The sequence below is a fragment of the Saccopteryx bilineata genome, chromosome 1, assembly GCF_036850765.1.
Source record: "Saccopteryx bilineata isolate mSacBil1 chromosome 1, mSacBil1_pri_phased_curated, whole genome shotgun sequence".
Classification (NCBI taxonomy): Eukaryota; Metazoa; Chordata; class Mammalia; order Chiroptera; family Emballonuridae; genus Saccopteryx; species Saccopteryx bilineata.
This window is the reverse complement of record NC_089490.1, coordinates 232,687,319-232,712,102: the sequence shown is the minus strand read 5'-3', so window position 1 is coordinate 232,712,102 and position 24,784 is coordinate 232,687,319. Positions and strand designations below refer to the sequence as shown.

The 24,784-nt window shown below is 41.7% G+C and overlaps 1 protein-coding gene across 7 annotated transcripts in view; it reads right to left on the bottom strand.

Annotated features, from left to right (window-relative positions):
- ESRRG (estrogen related receptor gamma) overlaps positions 1-24,784 on the bottom strand; it is a 563,558-nt gene that overhangs the window by 526,801 nt on the left and 11,973 nt on the right. The gene's annotated exons all lie outside the window — the stretch shown is intronic.

Here is a 24,784-nt window from a genome sequence, read left to right as displayed (position 1 = left end):
GCTTTTAATTGCATTCTTCTCCAACAGCCAGAAAAGTTTTTTTAAAAAAAATACAAAGATATTATTGCTGTCATTTCTGTAATTATGGTCTCTAGAATGGGTTAGGAAAGGTCTCATGTACAAACTTAAATATTTACTTCTGCAGACATTTTCTTCCATTTTTTTTTTCTTCCATTTTTTTGAAGCTGGAAACAGGGAGAGACAGTCAGACAGACTCCCGCATGCGCCCAACCGGGATCCACCCGGCACGCCCACCAGGGGGCGACGCTCTGCCCACCAGGGGGCGATGCTCTGCCCATCCTGGGCGTCGCCATGTTGCGACCAGAGCCACTCTAGCGCCTGGGGCAGAGGCCAAGGAGCCAACCCCAGCGCCCGGGCCATCTTTGCTCCAGTAGATCCTTGGCTGCGGGAGGGGAAGAGAGAGACAGAGAGGAAAGCGCGGCGAAGGGGTGGAGAAGCAAATGGGCGCTTCCCCTGTGTGCCCTGGCCGGGAATCGAACCCGGGTCCTCCGCACACCAGGCCGACGCTCTACCGCTGAGCCAACCGGCCAGGGCACTTCTGCAGACATTTTCAAATATTTTTGAGGTGGTGACAGGTAGAGCAGAAGTTGTGTCATATATATATTATTTAGTTTGTGTGTTATTTGTACATTGGTGTGTTTTCTGTAGCTCCTAGTCATCATCATACTGTGTGCATTAGTCACCATGTGTATCGTCCAGAAAAATAAATATCCAGTGTCAGCTTGGGCAAATATTTTATCCTGCTTTAGCACTAATATCCCATTTGGAGGTGCAGGATGGGTTTAGGACACCCCCCCCCAAGTCTCCTGTTGACCTTGGTCACCATCATGCATTGGCAAAGTCACTGTTCCTACTGATTCCAAATTTCCAAACAGTAACAGCAAAAGCCGAAGTTGCAAAAAGCAAACAAACAAAAAACCAAAAAAAAAACCATGGAAGAGAGTGTCGAATCTGAAAAGCAAAGACTTTCGAACCATCCAAGATCAACTGAAGCTGCCAAAGGTTTAAAAATAGTTTACTTATTTCAGAGGTTGGCTAAGTTTAATGAAAATAGCAAGTAGTACCTTGTTAGATCTCTTCCCTTCAGAGTCCTGGACCAAGAATCTCTAGCAAATTCCACAGAGAAGACATTGTAGTTAGGCAAAGACCAGACTATAAGAATTAAGGAAGAGTCTCCCTAACTTAAACCCAAGGGGGTTAGGGCGTGAGGCTTTCAGAACTCTTGACTAGTAGACAGATACTACTTGAATGGTGCCTCGCTGCCCTTTAATAATTGAACGTAGCTCCCTGGCCCTGCTTATCAGTCTCCTTGGAATGCAAGAGGAAGAATTGGTGCAGTCTTGCCAGTGCTTAGAGGTTATCAGTGCCGATAGTGATTCTAAACAAGGCAAGGGCCTTAGGACTGGAAGTAGGCATCCTTTCTCTGTGTAGCTGATAACTTCCCAGTAACTACCCAAGAGTGGCATGTTAATATTCAATCTACCAACACAGTTCTCCAGCTTTTTTACTTATTAACCTTGCACTGGACCTTGTAAAGGCCCATTGCAAAGAGAAAGAACTATAAAAATTGGACTCACTTTAATCCTTTAAAATCCAATTTTGGTCCTTGCCAGTGGCTCAGTGGATAGAGCATCAGCCTGGTGTATGGACATCCCTGGATTTGATTCCTGGTCAGGGCGCACAGGAGAAGTGACCATTTGCTTTTCTTCCCCTCCCTCTCCCCCTTATCTCCCTCTTGCCACCCTGCAGCCAGTGACTCAACTGGTTAGAATGCTGTCCCCCCTCCGGCGCTGGGGATAGCTGGGTTGGTCCAAGCGCATCAGCCATCAGCCTCAGGCACAAGGAAGAAAGGAAGGAAGGAAGGAAGGAAGGAAGGAAGGAAGGAAGGAAGGAAGGAAGGAAGAAAGAAATCCAATTTTTTCCCCAGACAGATGCCTTCCATGCTCTTTTGTCACCCATCCAGTACAGGGAGCCAAGAGGTTTCCTTCCCCAGGGCTGAGATGTTTGAGCAACCAGCAAAGGGTACAGGCAGAGTTCTCAAGTTCCCTGGAGGTTTGAATAGAGCCTTTCTAAACCCAGATTCCCCAAATCCAATTCTGCCTAAGAACAGCTCTCTGTTGTCTTTTCAAGTTCAGACTCCTCAGGCTACTTTCACGTCTTTATTTTCTGGCTTTACCCTAAATATAATAGTTAATATTGTTGTACCATGTTCGCTTTACCCTAAATATAATAGTTAATATTGTTGTACCATGTTCGCTTTACCCTAAATATAATAGTTAATATTGTTGTACCATGTTCGCTTTACCCTAAATATAATAGTTAATATTGTTGTACCATGTTCGCTTTAACTTTCCAACCAAAACCAAAGGGCGTGAAAATGCTTACTAAGGTGGATGGAACACTTTGAAGGTGTTGCTCTAACATTTCCTTGTGCTTAGAACTGTACATCTAAATCTTCCCAACAACAACATGAGAGAGGGATTATTGGCATTCCCATTTTACCCAAAGGAATGGAGGCACAGAGAAGTCAAGTAATTTGCCCAAAGTTACACTGCTGGGATTCAAAGTCCAATGTTTTGAGCCCTCACTACCCAGCTCCCTGTCTGCCTGCCTACCTGCCTATTCAACTCTCTTTCCAGGGACTAGAATCTTGCGTGTTTGGTTGAGGTATGTTGGTCACCTACTGCCCACCTCCTACCTAGTGTTAACTCCTGCCCCAATGTCATTGCCCAAGCACTCAACACCCTGGTCTGCCGCTTTGCTATTCAAATTATATGTGTATATCAAGGCCAAGTTCAAATCTTACTTTGCCCACAGAGCCATTATTTACTATTCTTGGACGTATTGATCTTTCTCTATTTTTGTTCCACAATGTTCACTTCTACATATGACATCACTGTTCCTTAACTGTTTGTGGGATTGATTGATTGATTGATTGATTTTTGTCTCTTCTCCATCTCTCAATTCCTTTATGATGGGATTAATGTTTATTTGGTTTTTTTCTGAATCTTTCAGGATGCCTAACATGATGTCAAGGACAACACTGGCTCTCATTAAATAGCTTCTGATGCACTAATTGACAGGAAAACAAATAGAGAAAACTGCCATTTGGAGAGCTAGGGTGCCAACGTTCAATGCAACAGAAACAGAGAAGTTTTATGTAGCACAGTTTTATCCTTTTACCTAGAGAAACTGCAAGCTTATTTCCCCATATTTTGGAGAAACCCTAGAAAACAACCGAATGAGATTAAAATGATTGGATTGGAGAAGCATATTTTGATGGGGGAGAATTTAATGGGAGCATGCAGGGGCAAGCAAGATGGGCATATATTTAATTGTAGTATTTGGAAAGCAATTATAAATGTACTCATTATTTTATTTTAGCTGTTATGAGCCTTTCCCTGGTATATATACTTTTTAAATTTTCTGAGTGTCAAAAATTAATTTTTCTGCTAGAAAAAAAGAAAATAAGTCAGTAGACCTGTGATCTTATTTATCTTGCATTTGTTACGGACCCACTGCAAGTGTCCTCAGGCATACTATCTAATTGTTCCGGGCCTCAGCATCCTTCATGCACAAGGGGAGAGTTAACCGATTTCCAAGTTACCTCCACTCTAAACATCTATGAGTGTGAAACAGGGTGTGAAAGAGAAGGAGGAAGTGAGACAGAGATAAAGGATTAAGTCAATAAGACTGGTTGGTTTGGAGCAGGGGTCCCCAAACTTTTTACACAGGGGGTCAGTTCACTGTCCCTCAGACCGTTGGAGGGCCGGACTATAAAAAAAAACTATGAACAAATCCCTATGCACACAGCACGTATCTTATTTTAAAGTAAAAAAACCAAAATGGGAACAAATACAATATTTAAAATAAAAAACAAGTAAATTTAAATCAAGAAACTGACCAGTATTTCAATGGGAACTATGGGCCTGCTTTTGGCTAATGAGATGGTCAATGTGTCCTTTCATTGACCACCAATGAAAGAGGTGCCCCTTCCGGAAGGGCAGCAGGGGCTGGATAAATGGCCTCAGGGGGCCGCATGTGGCCCGTGGGGCCGTAGTTTGGGGACCCCTGGTTTGGAGGATACACAAGACATGTTAGGAGCTCAGGTAAAGTTATCAAAGATCATATTTCTACTTCCTAGCATAGTTAAGCGTAGTTCAGAAAAATAAATCTACATACAAAAATATATTCAAATCTATCTTTGCCAAGATGGCCCCATTTATTTGAGATAAAATGATTAATAACCGTGTGTACCCATAGCCCACCATACCAACCAGATATTATTAGTCATCATTCATGCTAGCCTAACAACTTTCTTTCTAGAACAATCAGATTGCTATAGAGACTTCATTTGATATGAATGGGTCCAGATGCCGGGGTGTGTTCGGCTCATGCGTAGCTTGAATTAAATTATGAAGTTAGTCGAAGAGCATAGGTTTTCTTGGGGACTAGGATCAGAATGGGACCTCTTACATATTTCCTGATGTAACTAACTTCGGGCAAGCCTCTGTCTGGGTTCCTTTCCTTACTTATGTTTATGCATTGCACGCTCATAATCCATTGACCTTCCTACCGAGTCTTCGTGAAGATGAATGAAATAGCCTAAGGAGAGGAATTCTACCAAGACAACTAAATATTATGTGAGATGTGCCTCATTTTACGCCAGAGTTTGGTTTCTAAAAATTGTTAAAATTAGTCCAGCAGGTGAACCCAAGAATGTAGAGGGCCGCTGGCGGAGAATCTAAGTTGATTTTCTGCTATAGCTCGTTAGTTACAGGACTTCACAATGTCCTGTAGGGTAGCTAAGGGCAAAATCAGGCTGGCTGTGCTGATATACCACCCCACCCCAGTCCAGACTCAAAGACATGGTGCAAATTGTGGGAGGGTAGTACAGTCAGCCCACTGTCATTAGAACATTGATTTAAAATAGAAATATATACCATGCCTCTGGCCTAAAAGACTGAAAATAATTTCATTCAAAAACAGGGTTCTCAATCCGGATTTCATGATAGCTCTAGGGATCCATGGATGAATTAATAAAGCTTTGAAGGTGTAGACAAAATATGTGTATGTGTGCATGCACACACATGCACGCTCACCTACATGTGCATTGTTCTCAAGAGAAGACCCATAACTTTCATCACATTCTCAGAAGACTTCATGGCTCTTGAAAGGTCAAGAACCACTGATATCAGGATAGTTTAGTTTAAAACTGAGTTTAAGAGAATAGCACAATCATTTAAGCCACATGCCATACTGGCTACATCATTGATAGTGCACAAAAATCACCAATATTCAGAATGATGAACTTGAGGCACCATAAAACTTCAATCATCAAATATATATATATTTTTTTCAAGGTATTTTATATTTATATTTATATATATATATTATATATAAATATTTTTTCAAGGTATTTTACTTACCTGACATAATAAAGTGCACCAGCCTTTCAGACAGATTTGAATACTGGGTTAAAACAAGAAGAGGGTCCTGCATTTGTTGAAGCCATCTGGACAGCTCTGGGTGTGGGGAGAAAGGTAGATCAGGGTGAGCGGAGACTGCTTGCTTGGGGAGGTGCTGGTCAGGTCCCCAGCAGCCGGTAGGAGGCATAGAATGAGGGTGTGAAGCCAACTTGTGGCAGTGAGGTGGGGAGGAAGATTGGGGGAAGAGTTGGCAGGAAACTGGAACCAACAGACCCTCCGTGTCTGTCTTGGGCAACTGAGTTAATGATAGGGAGTTTCGGATGTATTAATATATAGATAAAGGCTATGTTAAGAAAATAATGAATTTGGTTTGGGACATGTTAGGTTTAAAGCCAGATTCCACTGACCTTAGAAAGATTTTGAAGAGCTCTGTGGCTGGAGAAATTTACTTGTGAATCTTGAGTGAATCAGCAGTGCTGTAAACTGGTAATATAAGATGGGGTGGGGGTGGGATTATGAATGTAAGTGATTTAGGAGCAGCTGCAATGAGGTGGCCGTTATTTGAATAAAATCTAATCTGCAAAATATGAAATTATATAACACCCAAGGCAAAATAGTGTTGGTGATTTTAAATATTTATAGACAAACTATATTTGTACCATACATTTCTAAATAGAACTATAGATCTCAGATTTTATTTTGTACCTGGGGTGTTTAGAGTTCTTTCATCTCTAGGGTTTCTTTTCTGAAAAAAATTTTTTGATTATATTTTACATTCAATATTATTTTGTATTAGTTTCAGCAGGGTTCTGTCCACATTTGAAGTTAGTGCAGAGAACTATGGTCTAGCCGCTCTCATATGTTAGGGAAAAAGGGAGGAAGGAAAGGAGAAAGAAAGGGAGGAAGGGAGGGAAGGAGGAAGGGGAAGGGAAGAAGAAAGGTCTTTTTAAATTTTTCCATTGAGAGGCTCCGTGGGTTCCTGTCCAGCAGGCCTGTTCCAATTATTTTGTATGCTAACAAGCACTGTGAATGTGTAAAAGCTATTCTTTCCAAACTTATTGAACAGGAAAACTCTCTTTAAGCTGGACATTCCTCAGGACAAATGTCCGAGGGAATGCCATTCAATAAATGCTGCATGGACACCCTCACCCCCTTCAAGGCTTGTTCAGGGAGCATACTCACAGCAAGGACCAACCCATCTCCCCCAGCATCTGGTTTAAAACAGAAATACCACCTCGTCCACCACGCAATCCTCCCCACTTGCTCTCCCGTTCTGTTCTTCCCTATTGTCCTTAACAGATTCTAATATACTTCATAATTTACTGGTTTATTGTGTTTACTCTCTGCCTCACTATGTCTGTACAGACTAGGAGGGCAGAGCATTGTCAGAGGACCTACGCAGAGTAGATGTCCAATAAAAATGTGTCAGAGGATTGAATGAATGAATGGCCAGAGAGAAATGTGTACTGGAAGAAACCCAATGAGGGTATCTTCTCCACAGTTCAGGATATCTTTTTTCTAATTCTAGTTACCCCTTGTAATGATCTAATGGAGTGGGTAGGATCCCTACTGTATAGAGGAATAAGGTGAGAATTAAAGCAATTAGACCTGTAAGCAGAGCAAAAGATTGGTTAAGCAGAAAGATTGTTAAAGTGGAATTGATTCTTTTTAATTTTCTGTGTAATTATTGTGGGATGAAGTATATAGGGTAGATATGTCTAACAGTGCCTGGGAAGCCTAATATAAACGTGGATAGCTATGGACTAATGACACCAAAGTCTCAATGTATCAGACCAGGAAAACCATTTCCCATCTGCCCAACCAGACCAAGCCAAGTTGCAATAATTCAACAGACCCTGGAAGTGCAAAGTCAACCATTGCCTGTATCGAGATGCTCTATAGGTCAAATTATATCTGAAAAATGTCCTATAGAATTCTAATGGAAGTCAGTTTACAACACCCGTGTTAGCTGGGTCCTCTCCCATTCCACAGGGGCCACTCCAACATAACAATGGGTGGGGTCAGTGCAGAGCTGCTCCCTGTGAAGGTCAAAGTGAACAATTCAGTGTAAGCCCGGAGGATGATGACCATGGAGCTCAGAAAATGACTCAGTTGACTGACTTCTCTCCAAACACGGAGAGCCACCATGAAGGGTCAGCAAAGGCCTGGCAGGTGGATGCCCTGCTCTTTTGTCCAGAACCCCGTTGATGACGCGAAGCTTTTTTTGTAACGAAAGTGGTATTTTCTCAACACACCAGAAACTACAACTCCACACAAGCATTTCTCTGCACAACCATCCCTTGGGGAGGGCGTGTAATTTCCTTAGTGAACCTGTGATTGCTCTAAACATTTTGGGAATTCCTCTTTTACAGTCACCTTCATAGCTAGTTTAGGACTCACACAAGAGAACTGATATCGTTCCTTTATGGAGAAAATTCTACTCTCTCCAATAAATGGTGCTGGGAAAACTGGATATTCACATGTAAAATAATGAAGCTCACAAATATTATATGCCACTAACAAAAATTCACTGAAAATGGTTTAAAGACGTAAACGTAAGATTTAAAACCATAAAACGCCTAGAAGAAAATAGGGAAAAAGCTCCTTAACATTGGTCTTCGTAATGATTTTAGGGCTATAACATCCAAAGCACAAGCTACAAAAGCAAAAATAAACAAGAAATATATCACACTTGAAAACTTCTGTACAGCAAAAGAAACAACCAATATAATGAAAAGGCAGCCGATAGGATAAGAGAAAATACTGGGGAGGGAGATAAAAATGAGATCAAAGGAGTCAGCACTTTGTAACTGACAACCGGCTATATGAGAGGGAGTTACCATTATCTCATCAGCTGACTAGTCTCCACGCCAGTTCTTGAAGCCACAGAACCAGAGTGTCTTGAAGTGGAGGCTGAGGTTAGCAAGGGTCTGGAGCAGCAAGTGTTGAGAGGCACAGGGCACTGGGTAAGGAGAATTGCAAGAAAATAGTAGCATCATCATGGGGTGGAAATCAGCAGTATTCCCATTTATCATGCATGTCACAGCTAATTTTGAATGTTACAACAACAAAAAACAATTTTATAAACTCTATGATTTGAGATTCATTGTAAAACTCTTCTTTACAGGTGACACTTCTATGGTGAGTAACAAATCTTGGGGAAAGTTCACGTGACGTCTTAGTTTCTAGAAAAGAGCTTTGAAGGATCATGGGTTAAACATGCTTCCATGTGAACTCATTTGCATAATTCAAGTAAGTGCAACATCCTGCCTAATTGGTAGTCCTAGTGAACCTCTCATTTCCAAAGACCCTGTCAGACAGACATGCAAGTTCAGCTCCATTCCAAGAGCAATGTCTACTATGATATCCCTAGTCAGAGGTGAGCTAAGAAGGCTAAATATCATGCTGTTGTCCTCTTTCTTCTGGTCTTGGGCTGACTGGGTATAGAACTCCAGTAACTAAATTCCTTGTTCCAATCATCAGATCCCTATTTTGCTGTAGGCATAACTCTAATAACCATATTTTTAAAAAGCAAGCACATGTTGCACACTTAGTGTGGTTCTGACATATGCTAGTGCAATATTATTTTAACAATAACCATATAAGGTAGGAAGTATCTTATTTTTTTTAGAATTTAGAAGTTGAAGTTTAGAGAAATTAAATGACTTGATCAGAGCCATGAGTTAGGAAGTAGTGGGGCCCGCACTGTTGAACTGTTCATCTCCTGAGCCTTAATTAAACCGCATGGGTACTTGCCCATAGCTCCTGAATGCTGGCCCTGTGCACAGGTCCTCCCTAAAACCACAGTCACTGCTCACTGGTCTTTTATGGACTCCCTGGCTGGTTGGAATAGCAACTACCTACCACGCTCTGGACTTCCCTCACGTGCACGTGCATCCCTCCGTCTCCATGGTAACAGATTGTGCACACTAGTGTCCTGCTTAAACTTCCTCCTCCAACCTGCACATAGACATCAGCCGAGCACCCACCTCATCCTGGTAATCTCAGTGTTTCTGGCCTATGATTTCCTAACATGTGAAATTGCACTGTGTCTCCTAGGGGGAGTCTCCTCTTCACCTTATTTCACTTTCTACGTAAATAAATCTTGAAGTCATATAATTATTATGTTAGGAACTAAATCACAGTGACTGACTCAGATTGTGGTGAATTCAGTTGGCTGTGTAGAAATTAAGTAGGAATGTAACATTTCCAGGCTGGCAACCAAAATGGTAGACTTCACCACAAGAATAAAAAATATGTATTCTTCCAAAGACAAAAAGAAATCCTGAAGTTATATAGAAGTCTTTAAATGCAATAATTTCTGAGCAATAGATTTCAAACAATTTTCTTTATTTTTTAATTATTTTTTTAATTTATTGATTGATTTTTAGGGAGAGAGGAAGGGAGAGAGAAACAGAAACGTTGATCTGTTTCTATATGTGCCCTGACTGGGGATTGAACCCGGAATTTAGCATACCAGGACAACTGAGCTATCCAGCCAGGGTAATTCTAAACAATTTTCAACCAAGGGGTGCCATTGCTCTGAAGGTAATAGTACTTGGAACTCAGATATGCAAGAGACCAAAGGGAAGCTTCTCTGAGTGAAGGGCAGTGTGAAGGTCACACCCCCTTTCTGTCATGCCCCCGTCTTGCTTCATTGTAGCTCCAGAAGCCCCTTGGTTTACAATACACACACACACACACACACACACACACACACACCACCTGGCCTCAGAGCTTTCTAGGTTGTTTTCATTTTTAAGTCATTCTATGATTTGTTCCTGAAAGTATCTAGTTACGTGTGAATTGGGTGGATGGAATTGCAAAAGGCACCTGGTTTTACCTCGGGGTACAGGGCATACAAAAGAGGGAAAGCTCGGAGTTGTCTAGGAGAAACGGCCTCCCTGAGCAGGAGTGGTGCCTTTCTGAAACAAAAATTCCCTTAGCAGTCATCTTCGTAACATCAGCTCTCCTGTTCCAAGCTGCTTGATCAGCCTGCAGTTTTGCTGACATGGGACATTGGCTTTGAGTTTTGTTATCCTCCCCTTATGACCATGACCCTGTCCCCAGCCTTACTGCCTTAACCATGACAACCATCTTTGCTTGACTTTGAACTTACACCTTTCACTCTGAAGAAGTGAACAGCACTGTGAAGTCTTCCCAGCAAACAATAGATGTTGACTAATCTTATGCTTTCCCATACTCTATACGCCTATCGTGACATTAGTCAGTCTCCTTTTCCCTCAGTGTACCATCTACTGAGAATAGAGAAACTTTAAAAGCTGAACCAATAAAAGCAGTTTAAACTTTGTATTGATTAGACTGATCATTTTCCATCATTGTCTCTATTTTGCAAGCTAAGTAGAGATACTACAGCAGGACTAAACCTCTCCCTAACCTCACTGTCCTCTGGCTAATGGTCTGGCTTAACCTTAGGGGACCCCCACCCCACCCCCCAAAAAAGAAAAAGAAATTTGCCATTGTTAGGTTATATCAGAAAAATTAAAGACAAATAAATAACAGTACTCTAAACACGACTCCTTTTCTCCAGGATAGTTGATAAGGTGCCCCTTGCTCATGGTCACCAGATTTCACACGACTCCAATGTTTCTGCCTTGGATTAATACCTTAGGTTGCATTAATTTTAATTAATGGTGACATTAGTCAGTTTTCCAGTTACAGCTAGAACTAGTCGTGTCTGCATTCAGTGCCAGTGCTTCCTTGATGGAGAGTCCCTCATGGAGTCACCTCCTTTTCCCCGGGAGCTGGAACTTATACATAGATACTGCACCCTTGCTCCCACCTTAGTTTGGAAAATTTATTAGTGCAACAGACAGGAAAAGGTTCAAGTTCTCCTTAATAGTTGCTTATAAATGCATACAAGAACATTTCACTGTAGACAGTGGACCTGGAAGTTCACAGAGCAGCTACCTATCAGCTATATGGTCTGTTTCTATGCCCAAACTTCATGTTGAAATATATATAGACATATAACTACCCTAAAATTCAGTGTTAGCTACTATACCCAAGGCCATGGGATTGGCCTCCATATAATTATTGGAGTTTTTTTCTATCTTTCTTATTCTTGGAAATAGTTAGATTTTATGACTGCTGAGTCAGAGCCAAAAATGTATCATTTTATGCCATAAAATACAACCTGCTCTTTTGGCTGCGGAAATTTATATGTACATATTTATGTGCTTATATAGATAAAAACTCTTCCTAAACAGAGTGGCCCATTTGAGATAAACTCTATCTAAAGCAGGTCATTCCTGGCTCTGATAATATCACTGCTATGGTTCAAAAGTTCAGTACCTCCCCATAACTTACCAAATCAAGAAAAAACATCTCAAACTAGTATTCAAGTCTCTGCACAATTTTTTAAAAAAAAATTATTCTGGATTTTCTCATTCCTTTTAAAATTTTTTATTGATTGATTTTAGAGAGAGGGGAAGTGAGAGACAGAGAGACAGACAGAAACATCGATCTGTTCCTGGATGTGCCCTGACCAGGGATCAAACCCACAACCTTTGTGTATTGGGAAGATGCTCCAACCAACTGAGCTATCCAGCCAGGGATTATTGTTTACCATACAAAATCTTAACCTATTCTAAAGAAACCAGATAGGGTTGGCACTCTGTCCAAACCTTTGAGTCTCTCTCAAAACCCACTACTATTTCCATTTGTCAAAATCCCAGTCAAACTTCAGATTTAGTCCTAAATGCCATATTCTTGTCGTCACTCCCCATCTGCTCCTAAACATGTCACTCCTCCACCACTTGGACTGCCACAGGTCATTGCCGCTCTCTCATGATTTTTATTAGAGCTCTGTATAATTAAGTCAAATGGGTCTTGGAAAAACAACAACAACAACATTACAATAGTACATTTACAACAGATTGCATGGGCACATATGTTAAAACTGGGGTATCTGGTAGCCCATACCCAGAAATGCAATGGGATAGGCTAAAAGACAAGGACTTTATTCACCAGACAAAAGCTCGATTTTATCGCCCAAGTGTTTAGCAATTAATCTGTATAAATCAGTAAAAAGAATATTCCAAGAGAACATTGTGCCATGAAATGGGAATGAGAGTTGCTTTTCATTCTGAGGCTATGCAAGGCTGCTTTCCACAAGCCCCGAGCAAAAGCAGAAACTCTACACAGTCCACACTCCTTTCCACGATCAGTGGGTCCCGTTCCCTAGGCTGTCTCTAGCTCAGGCAAGGAGTAGAGGCTGAAGGTCCTGTGCTTACAATAAATGCACACAGATGTGTTTGCTTGCTTAGGTCCTGGACTGAACTAGAAGGGGCAACTGGCAGCTCCAGATATATCATCAAAGGATCCCAGGAGACAGCAGACATTCTCAATTTGTAAAGGGAAAGACATGTGCCAGATGCCGTATCAAAATCTACTTAAGAACTTTCTTAAACTACACATTTCTCCCTATCACCAGACACTCTTGCCCTGGGGAGTAGAGAGGTGGCATTCATCTACACCCCTGCCCTCATAGCTCAGGTACTCAAGATGGAAGTCGAAAGCTATTCAGTGTTCAAGATCAAGTTGGAGGAAAGAATGCCACAGGGAATGTTAACAAAGTTAAAAAAAAGAAGAGTGGCTAGAAGGTCAAAAAATATCATAGAGTCTAGTGGCAAAAAGGTTCATGAATAGCTCTGGTTTTAGTGAACTCCAAGGGGTTTAATTTCTAGCTTCTAGAACACATCATATCCTTAGAGGGTCTTTCCATTGAGGTAGGTGAGCCCTGACCTCTTTAACATCATCTCTGTTCAATTGGAGTCAAAGTCCAGTCCACCACATCTAGCCTGCTTTGTGGCTCAGTAGAGAGAGGTTCAAGGTCTTGTCCTAGACTCCGTATGCCAGCCTCCTTTTCACCAGGTTGGCCACAGATGACAACCACATAGCATATAGATGGCTGACCCCAACCTCACCCAGCCCAGGCACCCAGGCAGATATTGCTAATCAATCCCCAACATTTCATGTCCCCTTCCCTTCCCTTGGCTTTTTTCTTAGCACCTACTTATATTGTTCACTGTCTTTGCACTAGAATAAAAGCTGCATTAGCCCAGAGACTGTTGTATGTTTTATTCACTATGCAACACAGTGTCTCGTATTTAACAGCTGCTTGTAAATTTGATGAATGAATGAATGAATGAATGAATTTATAGCAGGCTGATTTCCCATCTGTGGACTATTTCTCTTTCTCAATGGTAATTTCTGGTGTAAGTGGATACAGAGGGCAGGGTAGACTGAATGAATGATTTATTAATGTGTGTATTTTTCCAAGACGCTGATCTCATACTCAGCCTGGCAAAGTGTCTGGATTTTATATAGGTGTTATAGATAAAATGGATTAAGATAGGCACTTCTCTATTTTATGGATATAAATATCTTAATTATTTTGAGAGGCATCTGCAAAGCCAACAGCACTGATAACAGCAATCACTGGCAGGTGCTAACTCCACTTGTCCTCTCATTGGTGAGTTCCCAAGTCAAGTATAATGATTTGCTACCGAGTCAGACCAAACTAATAACAACCCATGGTTTGTCTGATGTGTTCAAAGAAGTGAGTTAACTCTTGTTGTATTGAATGGACTAATTTTATCCAAAAGATGAATGTTTTAACCTGATGGTACCTCCTTATATTTGACATGGTAACAGGTAGAATGAATATCCTATCTTACAAACATAGGGGAGAAACAATTCTGCATAACCCTTTAGCAATTTTAACACCCAAGCTGGTAAGAATATTCTTACTAATGTCTAACTTAGATATTCTTTGTTATAATTTTGACATCATTAATTTAAAAACAGAAAATAAAAGGAGTGAGTCATCATGTCACTGAGAATGTGGCAACCAAGTGTGACTTTGTCGAACCTGCATGGAGAGTGAAGGCTAGTTGCAGGTCAGCTTTCTCCCCACAATCCTGACGCTTGCCCCACCCCACCTTTGCATCTTCTGCCCATTGGTGTATCTGCTGACTTTCCCTATGTCAGCCCACTGAGTCAGTGGTAAGTATGGAATTGGCAAGAATATCTAGTTTTAGATGGGTATGGACAAATTAGAAAATTTGGTGCCTTACACATGGGATATGCCGTAACCAAATAATCCTGGGCAAACCAATCAACTTCATTAATCCTCAATTTTCTTATCTGTACAGTTCTAACTTTAAAAAAAGGCTTAACTCTAGGGCATTTAATGTACTTTAACTGTCATATTGATCATAGCTTTTACTATGTATAATAGCATATAGAGAGAAATAAAAGTTAAGAAACACTAGCTTTGCACTTCATCATAACTGAGTTTAAATGCAATTCTGGTTCTAAAGAGCTCTGGATCCTTGGAAAACCACAGTACCTCCCTTAGCCTCAGTTTAGTTATATAAAAGAAACAAATAACAGTGCCTCATGGAATTTTATAAGGATTGAATATGATTAAATGATTAAAGAGTTAAACAAAATTAAAGGATTAAATGAAAAATTTAAAAAGTTCCTGTGACACAGTAAGCCCTTGATAAATGATTGATATTATCAGAATCATTAACAAACCTGTTTCCACGTCCAGGCTGATACAGTTTCTCAGGGTTCCTTTTCACAGAACTAAATCCTCCTGAGGTCTCTAACCTTCACTAAGTGACACCTAGATCTTCAACTCCTCTAGGATAATTTTTGAAATGTTTAGAGACTATTTATAGAAAGTAGTCTCTAAGATAAGTCAGTTTGAAAGGTCAAGCAGATGATGTGTGTTCAGGGCTTGAACCAAAAAGCTAAAAATTCTTTACATTTGTTCAAAAGCTGCACTGCCCTTGCCTCCACGGATCCATCTCTGTCTCTGTGAAGCCCACATTGCAAGCATTTCCTAATGTAATGACATTAGCCAGAAATCACTTAGCACTTGCTCCGTGCCTGACCCTGTTCAAAGCCTTCTACCAGTATTAAGGCTTGCCATTCTTCCAAACACTCTATGCAGTAAGTACAATCCTAACCCCATCTTCAACGTGGGGGAACTGAGACACAGAAAGAGATGTAAGAGGACCGAGGCTATTCCACTGGCAAGCGTCTACGGGAAGAAATGAACCCAGCCAGTCCTCATGCTGGATCCTGGGCTCTTCGCCACACATCAAAAATTCTGAACGCAAACGCCCATAGCACGAGGACCCGCATCCAGCATGGCCATCTCTGTGTCCTGAAATGACTGGGTCATTACCCAGCCCACCCTCTGCAGGGTGTAGATCAGCCTCAGAGTCGGTAGCTAGATTTAGTCATGCTTGCCCCAGTGGGCCATTAAAATCAATCTGATTGGGCCATCCATCGCATGATACTCAGTTCTGATTATCATCAAAGATCTACAAGAAGAACTGTGGGCTCATTCAAGCCAATCACTCTCCCCTCTGCTTACATTAGATAAGGATTACACATTCTTCCAAGGGAGGAGAATAAACAGCGCCCACACACATATACGTTCATACCACTTCGGTCTCAATTATCTGTCTACTTCCTGTGGGGATAAAATAGGTATGGTGCCTTATAAAATATACATCTCAGACAGACCTATAAGGGATGATGTATCCAATTTCGGGATTAGAGTAGAAGCTCTCATCGCTGTCCAGATTTAGGGAAACTAAAGCAGCGCCATTCATTATTGTGAGCAAATTAAATTCGAAAAGAAACAGTCTCACACAAGCCAATCATAAGGGCCCCACATCCCAAACACATCACAGGGCATTTAACTTTTTTTTTTTCAGATAGTAGCTGTTTGTGTGGTCAGCACTAAAGTCAACAGATTCAAAACATATTCTGTTGCCATGACTCCAAGAAATAGTGGTAGTAGCCCTTTAACTTGAATTCCTTCACAACTGTGCTGTGAAAAATAGCCCAGCAACAGACCAGGCACATGTCTGAATCCCTCCCTAGATCTTCCCTAATGACTGAACACTCACTTCCAATAGGAGAGAAAAAGAAATAGTCCAGGTTGGCTTTCTTTTATGTCTCCCAACCCTTTCCCTGTAAGTTCATCCTAATTTCACTTAAGCCAGCAACATGAAGGCAGAGTTCATTTTTAGAGTGTGATCTCCAAGCTTTTTCTGTAGTTAGGCTGGGTTCAATTTGCTTAGGAGAAAATGCCTCTTGAATAAACATTATATGTTTAAAAAATAATAATAATTGAAGCATCCTTTGAAACAAAGGTTGGGTTGGAAAATAAATGTAAACTCAAGGTTTAATTACATGGTGTGTCATGATGTAACTTCTTAGATAGGGATTTAAAACATGCTACAGTGCTGCCCCAACCTGCCTTTCCAGTGTTTTCTTGCCCTTCTCACAGGTGAGGGAGGAATTGTGTGGGCTTTGGTGTCAGTAGATTGTTTATTCCCAAACATTTACTGGACAAATACTGTGTGAAAATTACAGCCATCAGGACTGGGGATACAAAAATGGACAAGGTTAATACTACTAATAAAAAAATACTGCTCCATGTCTTTGAGAAGCTCACATTCTAACAAGGAGGAATGCACATAAAAGTCAGTAGGATCCAGTGGATATAAAGTAATAGAACGGCCCCTCCTGGGTATCCTTAAGGTTCCTCAACATTCACACTCTCTTCAAACTTTTTTCTTCCAGGCCCTGTGCCTCAGCCCTCCCAAAACACAGGGGCCATCCTTGACATCTCATTCCCCTCATCTGTTCTCCTTAATTCTAAATGTGAATTATTTCATCTTCCTCTCCACAACCCTATTTCCATATGTCCCTAGCTTTTATCTAAACTAAGAGGTCTCATCCACTAGGCTAAACCTCAAACTCACACTTCACATGTCAGCCAAGATGAAATCTTGTAAATAAATAAATAAACTAAGGCCTGGTCTTATCTCCTCTATCTCATTGTAATGGCTTTCCATTCTTCTTAGAACAAAGAGACTCCTCCTTCATGTGGCTTATGGGGTTCTGAAGAGTCTTGTCCCCACCTATTTCTCCTGAATCCTGAACCTCATCCCCCACCCAGTGGCCCCACCAAACCTGGTCTTTATTTAATCCCTTCATATATCGTGATGGGGTTCAGTACATGCTACCCCACACTATGCACTTGGCCATACTGAGTATTTTGAACTGAAGGAGATTGTGATAATGGCAGAAGCAGGACAGACTCTCTGATCCTCCCCCACCCTACTCTCCCCATAGCAGTCACGAGACCTTCTGTAAGTGGTGTCCTATCCATACCCCAAGGAAAGGAACATTCTTGTCTCCGAGATGGTTGAACACCAAGTAGACTCCAAACAAGCAGGCCTTGCTCAGGCCCCCCCACCCCCAGTCACTACACTTGGCTCCTTTGTCATGCCCAATCACATCTTTCCATGACTTTCTACTTTTAACCAAACCTGACATCTAAACACCCAGGTTTAACCATTTCTTGGGGTCTTCATTTCCTTAAGGAGGTTCCCATCTCATGTAAGATGTATATTAAATAAATCTGCCTGGCCGGTTGGCTCAGCGGTAGAGCATCAGCCTGGCATGCGGGGGACCCGGGTTCGATTCCCAGCCAGGGCACATAGGAGAAGCGCCCATTTGTTTCTCCACCCCCACCCCCTCCTTCCTCTCTGTCTCTCTCTTCCCCTCCCGCAGCCAAGGCTCCATTGGAGCAAAGATGGCCCGGGAGCTGGGGATGGCTCCTTGGCCTCTGCCCCAAGCGCTAGAATGGCTCTGGTCACGGCAGAGCGACGCCCTGGAGGGGCAGAGCATCGCCCCCTGGTGGGCAGAGCGTAGCCCCTGGTGGGCGTGCCGGGTGGATCCCGGTCAGGCCCATGTGGGAGTCTGACTGTCTCTCCCATTTCCAGCTTCAGAAAAATACAGAAAAAAAAATCTGTGTAACTTTTTTCCCCTGTTAACCTGTTTTTGTCAATTTAATTTTCAAACTCATTCAGGCACCTTAAGAGTATCAAGGGACACTTTTTTCTCCCCTATATGCCCAAATTTCCCTCCTAACATAAAGGTTTTGTACACATTGTTACCTCCCCCTATAATTCACTTCTCTCACCTGGCCCATTCAGCTTTCACTTTTCATCTTAAGCATATTTCCTTGGTGAAACTCTGCCCTGTACTCCCTGACAAAGTCAAGTTCCCCCACAATGGGCTAAGCATTGTTTCTCTTTTTTTTCTTCTTCTTCTTCATGTACTTATCACAGTTATAATTTTACATTTCTTTGTGGAAATATTTGATTTATGTCCAATTCTGCCATTCGACCTTCAGCTTCACAAGGGCAGGGACCATATCTATGTCTGATCATCACACCCAGTGCTTAAATCAACACCTAAAAGGAACAGATAGTCAACAAAGTTCACAGAAAAAATGAAACATAACAAGGCAAGAGTGATAAACTTTGCTTGGAGTGCATTGGGATCATGTCACATACAAGAAATGGTGTCTACTATATTGGGTCTTAAAATATATATATATATATATAAAATCATTCATTGGGCAGAAGGAACACATGGGCAGAGACACGAAGAAACAAAACAGTCTGACGTCGCTCAGTGTTCCTGAAGCTGTGGGTTGATATGTTTGGGAAAGGGGAATAGAAAAGTGTCAGAAATGAGGCTGGAGAGACCTGAAGCCGAAACCACAGAGGACCTTTTGTGCTCTGCAAAGCCATTTGGACTTGTGCCACGGGAAATCATTGAAGGGTTGTAAAAAGGGAGTGAAATGATCATCAGATTTGCATTTTAGAAAAATCGCTCTCCTGGTAGTGTGAAGGATGTCCTTGACGGTTTCATACTGAGACAGGGTGACCATTTTGTTGGCCATCCTAGAAGCCTACGGGAAAGATGATGAAGGTACACAACAGGGTAGTACTGGGGGGGGGGGGGTCATGGCATGGGCAGTTTCAAAGGATAGTTAAGAGATAAAAGTGACTGGCAATGGAGCAGAAGGTAAAAGAAAAAGTCATAGTATATCACCCTGGTCTCTGGGCATCAGGGAGGGTGGTGTGGGCATTAACCCAGGTAGGGAGTACACAAGAATTCAGTGTGGGTACATGGCTGAGGGCCTTTGGACCAGGATGACGGTTGTCTTCCAAAGTCTTTCAGCTGAGCACATAATCACCTATTAGTGACCACACTGTCCAGCCTCCTTATGTCCACAGTAAGTTCCTAACAATGGAATAGGACCCAAAGTGTGCAACCTCTTGTGTCCTGTACTTAAAGGGAAATTGTCCATCTCAGATTTCTTCTCAGATAAGCAGGAGTTGGGTTCACTTTAACTATGCAAATGAGACACCACCTTAGTGGATGGCAGATGAACACTATGGAGAGAAGCAACAGGTTCAATGAAGCAGACAGGCAGGAACAAGCATTTGGCTTGGATCACTGATTCTGGGCAAACAAACAAACAACGAACAAATCTATGCATTTAATCCATTGTATATTGGGGTATTATTTTAAAAGAATTTCTTTTATGCCCTAATGATATAGACTTTCAAATAGGGAAATCAGTTGGCAACTGTCTACATCAAGCTAAGCCTCCAAAATGAGGTCTGGACTGACAATAGAGAAACCAACACAGCTAACAGATAGATAGCAGTTAAAACCACAGGAATAGACTTTTAAAAGAATCACTCTGGAGACAGACCTGGATTTGTATCCTGACCCCACTCCTTATTGTTTATGCAATTTGGAGTAAGTTACATCTACGAACCTGTGTTACGTAAGCCTGTAATAACACCTGTATTAATTAAGGTTACTCTAGCGGCCATAAAGATCAATCTCTACAGCTCAGTAGCTTACTATTAATGTATTTCACTTATGGGAAGTCCCACTGTATCCTGAGCAAGATTTGGACTTCTCCGTCCACTGGAGCTTTCCTTTCCTTAGTCCACAGTGGAAAGGGCCCACAAGCCTCCCAACCACTTTAACTCAGAAGTTACGTGCACAGTCCTTCGGCCCAGACCAGATGCAAAGTGCCCTGGGAAATGCGGTATCCCATGGCGGTCACTTCCCAGTAGAAAAATATACAACGAAAATGGTACATGAATCAAATAGTCGGCCCTGCTTGTTGCAAGGATAAAACAGCAAAAATGGATGGGTAATCCACCTAACAGTATATCATGTCTAGGGGGCTCTCAATAATGTTAAGTTCTAACTTCTTTCCTGTTGGTTTCCTACTTTTCTGCATCGTAAATACACTTCTACTGTGGCTCAGATAGGCCTTCTACTTTCCCACTTCTGCGTCTTTACTCATATCCTAGCCTTTATATACATCACCCTACACCCATTTATTTTCTTTCCTGCTCTAATTGCACTCTCACCTGTTTTTAAAGACCAATCTCAGCAATCTCCCCTAGTCAGCTTTCTTGAATTCTCCATGGCCAGACTCAACAGCTCCATCGAAGCACCATCACCATGCTTATCACTTTTGCATTTAGCACATATCAGGTATTTCTTTGGTGTTGCAACAACAGATCTACTTTCCCTTCCTGACTACCTCTGAGCTTAATTTGTAAGTTCCCCCCGAAGACAGTTAACTGCATTAAACTCCTCTTGTTCAAAGGGTAAACTGAATTTAGACTTTGAATTGATGAGACCAACACTTAGCCGACTGGATACCCCCTACAAAGAATAATGAAAAGGTAAAGACTCTTCCGGACAACTCTGGCAAGAGGGAAAAGTAAAGGCAGCTCGACTCAAGTATTTATACGCTTGGGTGGTGGTTGTCTGAGTTATTAGGATACTGTTACATTTCTTTATTTTACTCTGTTTTTCATGAGCAAGTATATGTGGCAAGACCTGCTTATGAATAAAGCATGTGCTTAACAAACAATAAAGCAACTTATCTTCAAACATTACGATAACTAAGAGAAGCACACAGTTCTGAAAAGGCTTCTTCAAGAGCTCTCCATGGGCGTGAACCGAGATGGTGATGTGGCTGTTCTCCGGGTAATTTGATAAATGTCAACAACCAAACTATTTTAATCCATCCATCAGGTGGACACACAGCTCTGAGTTACCGGAGCAGTTGCTAAGTCACTTTGTTCTGTGTAGATGAAGACACTGCCCAAAGAAAAAAAGGCTAAGAACAAAGTAGGAGCCTGGGGAAAACCGGACTCAGCTAACTGAAAATGCCTGTTTTCCTTTTCCCAATGACCTTCTTGATAAAAGTAGGCAATGCATAGACAGAAGGAATGTTTCTGCTAATAATCTAATCTAATCTAACCTAATCCAAACTCCCAGCCAAAGACTGGTGTCCCTCAGGTAATATACAACACGGGACCCACCACAAATGCTGTTCTTCCCACACTAAATGCACCACAATAGCCTCAGGTGTCTAGAGCATCGCAAAACAATTCTTCTGCCTTAAATATTCCCCAGCTAAGAGACCAGAGACACAGCCAGGATCCACTCCATGTTCAAGTTCACACCCAGTCCAACTTCTGACGACAGCCCAAAGCTTGTCAGTATCCCTGGACACTAGTTCTTTGACTAAAGTTTGACCATTGTTTATCTCAATGCTCATTAGGATTATCAGAGCAAAACTCCCCTGGAGTGGGGATACAGTGGGAATCCATTGTTATAATATCCCCATATCTATATCAGATTCAGGCTACCCATGGACATAGGGTCCCACAGAACATGTTTTAGGAAACCATGTGATTTTTTTAATCTTTTTTTTTTTTTTTTGTTTTCTGAAGTTGGAAATGGGGAGGCAGTCAGACAGACTCCTGCATGCATCCGACCAGGATCCACCCGGCATGCCCACCAGGGGGCTATGCTCTGCCCATCTTGGGGCGTCGCTATGTCGCAATCAGAGCCATTCTAGCACCTGAGGCAGAGGCCATAGAGCCATCCTCAGCACCCGGGCCAACTTTGCTCCAATGGAGCCTTGGCTGTGGGAGTGGAAGAGAGAGACAGAGAAGAAGGAGAGGGGGAGGGGTGGAGAAGCAGATGGGCGCTTATCCTGTGTGCCCCGGCCGGGAATCGAACCCGGGACTCCTGCACGCCAGGCCGACGCTCTACCACTGAGCCAACCAGCCAAGGCCAACCATGTGATTTTTTTAAATCACACTTCTGTAGAATATTCCAAATAAGGATAAGCTCCCCAACTGGGACAAGCCCTGTGAATCCTTTATTGGAATCCCAATTTGCGAGGTAGCTATTAAGAGTCCACTGGCATTTACTGTCTTCTTTGCCCTCAAACTCTTTCCTTGGTGTCAAATTAACATAATCAAATATTTCAAGATTCTTAGTATTGCAACCAGCTATACTTAAAATTTATAGTGCACAAAAATCTGTTGAGGGGACTGTTAAAATGCCGAGTCTGAGGAATTCAGTATTTCTAGAGCGGGGCCCAGGACTTGGCATTTTAGACACCTATCCCAGCTCATTCCGATGTAGGCATTCAAGTGGAACACACTCTCAAAAATGTCAATCAATGTGTGGAAGGGGAGCCCTGGACTTGGTGTTGGAAGCTTGGGTTCTAGGCTGGGATCGGCACTTGAGTGGACAAGGGCAGACCTCTAAACTTCACTTTCTTCCCCCTGGGATTCATAATACATCTCTTAACCTACCTACTACCTAGCTGCCTATCTATCCACCTCATAGGGTAGCATGAGAAGAAGGCATTTGTAAAACTCCACCCTACAACCTGGCAGGTACTCAATACATATTATGCAATGAACCATTAAATTCACAGCTATTTTAACATCCTCTAGTTTTCAACTCTATCAGAATAAGTGTTCAGCATAGAAAGAATCTTTGCTGATTATTTAAACACACACACAATAGGACTGGACCCATTGTGATGTACTTGTCTAGTCAATCAGCCTGGCGATCCATTCCACAGAATATTTGACTTGAGCTTTTGGACACAGTATTGGCCAAATCATAGCAAGAGCCGCACTATGTGACATGAGCCACACAACACATCAAATGTTCAAATATTTCCTCTGTTTGGTACCAGACCTTCAAAAACTGGGCTTTTCCCTCTTAAGTGGATAAACAGCTAGAGTATATGCTTTAATTGCCATCTATATATATATATAGTAAGGTTCTTGTTTATTAAGTATTCACATTAGTAGTAATTAACCTTTGTTCAAAAAGTAGGATGCAGTGGAAGATAGGTAATGATAATATGGTACTTGGTGTATTTAATTCTCTCTCCATTCAGGTGAGTCTTCAAGGGCCTGGGGGCCTCAGTAATTCCTGTGAGTGCTGTTCAATCATACAACACAAATCCTTTGAAAACACTAGACATAGAGTTGATTGTTTTCCAACTTTGGGGAATATTTTGAAGGCTATCTTTGGAACAGATCTGATATTGCTTGTTATTTACCTTTTGTACATTAAAAAACCCTCTGGGACTGAAAAACCTCTGTCTAAAAGACTAATTATTAAATATTTTCAATAAGTGGGATTTTTACTCTATTTCCTATAGACTAATATATACTCATTTTTTGTGTGTCAGAATTCCTCACCTTTCTGATTGTAATTATGAAACATTAAGGGTACGTCCCACAGTTCAAGCATTTAGTGGCTACTCACCAACTCTCGTTGGCTCTTCAATACGTGGTTCATAACAGCAGCAACAGAACTTTGCAGAACTACATTCAAGCCGTCATATTTTTTTTCTTTTTGTTATCGCCCTTCTGACTAATGTTTCGGTTGTGATCTATTTCCCTTGCCTGTGCCTCACATTAGTAGTAGCAAATGCGATTGATTACAGGACTTGTGCAGAGAAACAGATAAATGAATCAAACTAATTTCAGTGATCTCACCCCACATCAAAAGATAGCAGTGATAACCAGGCCACTGGTGCCTGTTGTCATGAGAGAAAGCCATAATGCAGCCCCTGCCTTCCAAGACCTTCCATGTTTCAAGAGAAATCTGGCACATCATAGGTACTAAATAAGTTATTTCTAGAATCAATTCATACAGAGACTGTGCTGTTCATCTGATAGTTCTAGATTTTTAATGGGGGAAAATAATAGCACCTACCTCCATAGAATTGTTCGAGAACTTACTTTTCAGATTATTAAATCTTAGGCCAATGCCTGTTCTGTTATAACTGCTACATAACCACACACGCGCTGAAACTTTGAAATGCCTTGTAAGTGTCACATGTATTATTCCAGGTTCTCCCCACCATAACTGAGGGGATAAAGATAAGAAAACAGTTTCCCTCAGGATGCTTCAGGGCTCTTGGGGAGGACAGCCATGCCGATGGCTCAAGCAGGAATTCTGTGCACGGACACTCTGACAGTGACCAGGGGGTGGCTCAATCATATACTTCATAAAATGACAGATGCAGGAATGTGTCCCAAGATTTCTGATGGACA